Raw genomic sequence first — 6,000 nt, 5'->3', positions numbered from 1 at the left:
CATTTTATGTTTGTGCTGATAGGAAGTTTGAAAGCTGTGGTTATGTAATGGCGTCTGTGTGAGCAGCCAACAGGGGTGTTTCCAGAGCAGAGCTGTAGTAGGATGGGCCTGACTGTTGCCTGGTTACAAATATTTTGGGCAGGGGAAATGGGCAAACAAGTCCTGCCTCCCCAGGAAATGGGCCACTCTTGTGACTGCTGCAGGGGGCTCGGGTCTCACCGACACCACAGAACAAAACAGGAAAACTGAGAGAATGCAGTAAACAAAACCTGCTGTTTGGGTTTAAACATGCTCGTTCTTGTGAAATTACAGACACACATAGTTGCAACTTTCTGCTGCTGCAAATATGTGTGTAAATGAAAAAAGCTTAAATAAAATAGCTGAAAGTACAAACATTAAAACATTGATATGAGTTAATGAAATAGATTTAGATACATATGATTTCAGTGAAAGATATATATATATATATATATATATATATATATATATATATATATATATATATATATATATATATATATATATATATATATATAAAGCTTATATTAAATATTACATTAGATATGTATAGGTATGTATTGTTGATAAGCATTGGTCACATGTTGATCCTTTTTATGTCTAGATTTTCAATGTTTTCGAGCACTAATTAAAGTCAGACTTCAAGAAGCTGAACTTGATTTGCAGTTACATGAGAACGCCTGCATACAAAGAAACCAAAAGGACGTTTGACATTAACACAAATGTTTTCTTTACATCATGAAAACGAACTTGCCAGTAAATCATTTATTAGTAAATTAGTAGCGAAATGTAAAAATAAGCTTTTGTTCCACTTCTACTCCTATCGTTGTCTCTGCACTTTTCACTGTTGGATATATTATTCATCTACAGTAACCGGTTTATCCTGGTTGGGACTGCGGTGGATCCGGAGTCTACGCTGGGAACAATGAGTGAAACCCTGAAGCACGTTCTGGGTGGGACACCGGTTTACCGCAAGACACCATACCATGCACAAACACACACATATCCATCCACACACTCACACCTAGGAGCAGTTTAGCGTAATCAATTTATGTACTGGCATGTTTGAGGGAGATGGGAGGAAACCGGAGAATCTGGAGGAAATTTGATATCTTTGTCAGCCATTCTGTAAAAGGTCATTCATTTATTTTCTCTTTCGAGTCATGTGAAAACTGTTTACATAATCCTATTGACTTTTAGTTTCACTGCTCATGGCACCCTTTTTACACCTTGAAAAATCTTTTTTTTTTTTAATCGACTGAAAAAATGTACTTGTCAATGTATTAACAAATGGCAAACCCTTTGATCTTGAAGAAATACATAACTGCTGACTTAAGCAAGGTTATTATTTGTTAAAGTGTGTTTATAATCCCTATTGAATCCTACCTGAATATTATCAAATATATAAAGTTACATCTAAACCAGATTAGCAGATGAAGAGCCTTTAATAATAGATCATTAAATACAAAAAAATTCTTACATTTTACTTGTTTGATCAATCAGCATCACCTGAGTGAGTGTAGAAAAATACAACACATTTTTAGTTTCATTTACACCTCATGTTGCATGATTTTTTTTTGCCATCTACCTATTGGTGGCTTTCAGAGGAGAGTTGTGGTGATTTTTTTGAAAATTTTCATGTGAAATAAAAAAAACTCTTCCAGAGATTTGTCATCAGCCATGCTTAGTTGCAGTGGCACTTAATCAGTCGCTGGTAAACACGTCTCAATGCAATACAATCCAACCTGTGATGTGTAATTTCTGTCTGTGAGAGGAAAATCATAGTGTAAGCCCAGTTTAAGTTGCTGTAATGCTAAAACCAGGGTTATAAAAAAAATATATATATATATATATATATATATATATATATATATATATATATATATATATATATATATATACAATGTGCTCCTATATTTTTCACACTTTAGCTTTAGTCTCCATTTGTTAAAACAACCTCCACTCTTCTGGGAAGATGGTCTACTAGATGTTGGAGTGTGCTTGTTGAAATGTATGCTAATTCAAGATACAGGGTTGGTAGTAAAGCCAGTAAGGGGCATGAAGACAGTTTCTAATTCATCCCAGAGGTGTTTAATAGGGTTGAGGTCAGAACTCTATATCAGGCTAGTCAAGATCTTCCGCTCCTTCTAAACTTCAAGGAGATTAGATAGATCCTCTCCACACAGTCTCACCCCACATCGTCACATATCGACGTTGCCTCGGATGGCGTACACATCCGACGCAGAAGGGAGCCCCTTTGCTTCGCTTTTCAACGTAGATGGCCGTCCTGTACACTTCAATGCAAATCCCTCATCTTCGGATTAGGGTTAGGGTTAGGGTTTGGGTTGGGGTTAGGGTCCGGGTCATCTTCGGATTTGGGTTAGGGTTAGATTAGATAGATAGATAGATAGATAGATAGATAGATAGATAGATAGATAGATAGATAGATAGATAGATAGATAGATAGATAGATAGATAGATAGATAGACAGACAGACAGACAGACAGACAGACAGACAGACAGACAGACAGACAGACAGACAGACAGACAGTGTTCAGTATGATAGAATTGTACTCAAAGCGAATTTTAACTGCTCTAATACAAGATTCACACATTTGTATGCTCCTGTCAAGCAGACAAAAACTTTGCATGGCTATACTACATACAGCTGTTATCACTGATGGTGTACTAACTTTAGTTGCCAGCTATTTAGACAATAATGGCTGTATGTTGAGTTATTTTTAGAGGACAGTAAATCTATACTGCTATACAAGCTGCACAATGACTACTCTAAAATATATTCAAGTTTCATTTCCTTGGTATTGTCCCTTGAGAAGATACTATAATGGACGCTAAAATGTGAGGGGTGTGGTGACGTTTGTGAGATACTGTATTCAAGCATGTATCGAAATCAGTCAACCTGTAATAAGCAGATACAGTTACAATAGTGGTACCTTTCAAAATATACTTTTCCACCCAAACTATAAGGTTTCAAACACCTGACCCTTTGGTTTTTACATGTGACTTTACACTAGATTTTGGTACATGGGAATTTGTGCTCGTTCAGCAACTCAGGCATTAGTGAGATCAGGTACCGCTGTCAAGTAAGTAAGCCTGGGATGAACTCAATGTTCCAATACACCCCAAATATGTTGTCAGGGTTCTGTGCAGGACACTCTGAGGTTTTTCAGTCCAACCTTGGGGTCTCATGTGCACAAGAACATCATTATGCAGGAGCAGGTTCAGGCATCTTAGTTCCAAAAGAAATTGTAAAGAAACTTTTTATACAGCTGTGCCTTTCTGACTTTGTGGCAGGTTTGGGGTGTGATGTTCAGGTGTGCAGAGACGTTTAGGCCTTTTGTTTACTTTCAGTCTATTACATTTAGTGGTGTGTAATTATCTTTGCTTGCATTGTATGCAATTTTTTAATACACAGCAATTTAGTGCTTAACTCAGTGCTTTAGTCTAAAAGCAGGAGATTTATTTATTTCACTATTACTGAAGTATAACACAGACACTGTAACTTGTGTGTAATTTCATCTGATTAGATGTTTTGGTGTTAATGAGGTCCACTATATCTGTATTAAATAGTTGTACCATAAATCACTGATACGTGTCCACCGAGCACTAAAAGAAGAGACCTTTCTGCTCATTATTATTATTATGAAATAAATGTTTGCAAAATAAAAAATAAAGAATTTTTTCATTGTATATTTCCCCCCATACCTCTCTGTACCTGAAGCATTTACTGAGTTCAGATTTTACATTTCCCACAGTAATAAGAAAAAGGGACTTATTTTAGTTATTGTTGAATACTTATCAGTGATTTATGGAACAGATATTTCAGACAGATATGGTAAAGCTGCTTTGGGGTCATGTGCATTGTTAAAAGAGCGATACAAATAAAAGAAATCATACTGAATTTAACTTTATTGCATTGTGTGAAGTTGTCAATACACGAATAGCTGCAGGTCAGTGCTTCGAAATAAATAAAAAAAACTAAAACATCCCATACTGAACTCAATGTTCAATCTGAAATTAAAGCAAAAGATCAGCGTTTTCTTGCACAAATATGTGATTAATATATAATATGATCTAAACCAGATCACTTTTTAGCAGTAAGCAGACCAGTTCAGCCTCCAGGAGAACGCTTTCCAAGTAGTGCAAAGGTTAAAGCGTGCTAAAAATCCAGTTAGCTATAAAAAAACATCTAGTAATGCATTCATTTCAAATTACTAACTATTACTAAATACTTTCTATAAAAAAAAATAAAAATAAGAAAGAAAAAGAAAAAGATCCGCGTTCGGTTCGCGAAAATACTCGCGAAGACGAGGCGACAAGAGGTTCCGTGTCTGCCAATCCCTCCTGTGGCGCAGTGCCCAATAACTCATTGCTCCCTTTGCAAGCGCACTACACAGGGCGCGACAAGCAACGGGCCTCCGCCGCCATGTTTAGTGCACTACGTAACACTGGTGAGCTCCGTTCGGGTGCTGTCGACGCGCGACGCTGTTTTGTGTGTGTGTGTGTGTGTGTGTGTGTGTGTGTGTGTGTGTGTGTGTGTTGCGCGCACGCGCGGCCCAGGGGTTGCCACGGGACACGGTTGCCGCGCAACGAAAACAAAAAAAGCCTAACTCGTCATGACGTCGTGGCGTCAGACGTGCCGGAACGGCGTTTCCATGACGACGTACACCGCCTGAACATACACATGTGCAGATTTCTGGGTTGTAAGGAGCAGCACATGGGGACTCATGGTGCACTTACTATGGATATAAATGAATGAATGAATGAATGAATGAATGAATGAATAAATAAATAAATAAATAAATAAATAAATAAATAGGCGCATAAAATGCGAAAATATTTATGGAGCTTCATTTTATTTTATTGTAGAACTGCACTTGGATGGACCAAAATAAATTAAACGCATTTTGTATTATATTTTGTATGGTACTCGAAGCCTCGACCTTCTAATCAGTAGTACAGAAGATCTATCTTTATAATGAACAATATAATATGAAGAGCATCTGAGAAACCTTCGTACTGCTGTCTCAGATCCTCCTGCTTCCTCTGCATCACACATAAGGATCTATGATGCGCTTTTATGTTCTGACGTAGCCCCAGGTCGGCAGATCTTCACCATCGGTGAGGGTTTTGTGGCTAATTGTGCGGAGAGAGAGATATTCCTGGTGAAAGTCATGCACGTCGTTGTTAGTCATGCTGGTTAGAGTAGTGGAGATCTTCTCCTACCTGCCGCTGGACAGAACAGTACGTTCCCCGGCCGTGACGTCATCCTGCTGACTAATTGTTGTCGTCCTCAGTGTTGACATTTTCGTTCAGCCTCGTATTTTCTTTCGACTCACAAAAGAGCTCTCCTGTAATTTCCTCTTGCTTTCTATCCCCCCTCTCTCCTGCTTCCCATTTCCGATCCCAGGCAACTCACGTGGTCGAGCAGCACAGGGGGGCAAAGTATGAATGAAACTTTCTATTCATTTCTGAAGTGCTGCACATGGCTTCCTGTACACGCAAACAAAAGGAGCATTGTGGATTTCCGGCATGTTCGGCTTTTGTTAGGTCATAAATGTCTGTATTCAGTGTAGGCTGATGTAAGAAGTTATAATGATGATGAGGAAGGATGATAAGGAGGAGGTCCTTCTTGATGATGCGTTATGATGGAGACTATGATAATATCTGGTTCGAGTTCTCCTTTGACTGCATCCCAATAATCATCATTAATATTATTGTAATTATTATTAATGATAAAAATGAAGATAATAAGTATGAGGTCCTCCGTGATGATGAATTATGACGGTCATTATAAGAATGATGATCTGGTTCCAGATCTCCTTTAACTGCATAATCATCATCGTTGTCATTATTATTATTATTATTATTATTATTATTATTATTATTATTATTATTATTATTATTATTATTATTTTGTTGTTATTGTTATTGTTGTTGGTGTTTTTATTATTATTGTTG

General features: G+C 37.5%; 1 long non-coding RNA gene across 1 annotated transcript; it reads right to left on the bottom strand.

Annotated features, from left to right (window-relative positions):
- Positions 1–1,935: 1,935 nt before the first annotated feature.
- On the bottom strand, positions 1,936–5,592 carry LOC124395861. The gene is made up of 3 exons (XR_006927689.1): positions 5,266–5,592; positions 5,052–5,175; positions 1,936–2,385 (listed from the first exon to the last, which is right to left on the bottom strand). It is a non-coding gene; the product is annotated as an uncharacterized LOC124395861 (long non-coding RNA).
- Between the last annotated feature and the right edge of the window lie 408 nt (positions 5,593–6,000).

This window comes from Silurus meridionalis, chromosome 13, assembly GCF_014805685.1.
Source record: "Silurus meridionalis isolate SWU-2019-XX chromosome 13, ASM1480568v1, whole genome shotgun sequence".
Classification (NCBI taxonomy): domain Eukaryota; kingdom Metazoa; phylum Chordata; class Actinopteri; order Siluriformes; family Siluridae; genus Silurus; species Silurus meridionalis.
Note: the sequence above shows the minus strand (reverse complement) of the source record. Positions and strands in the feature narration are given on the sequence as shown.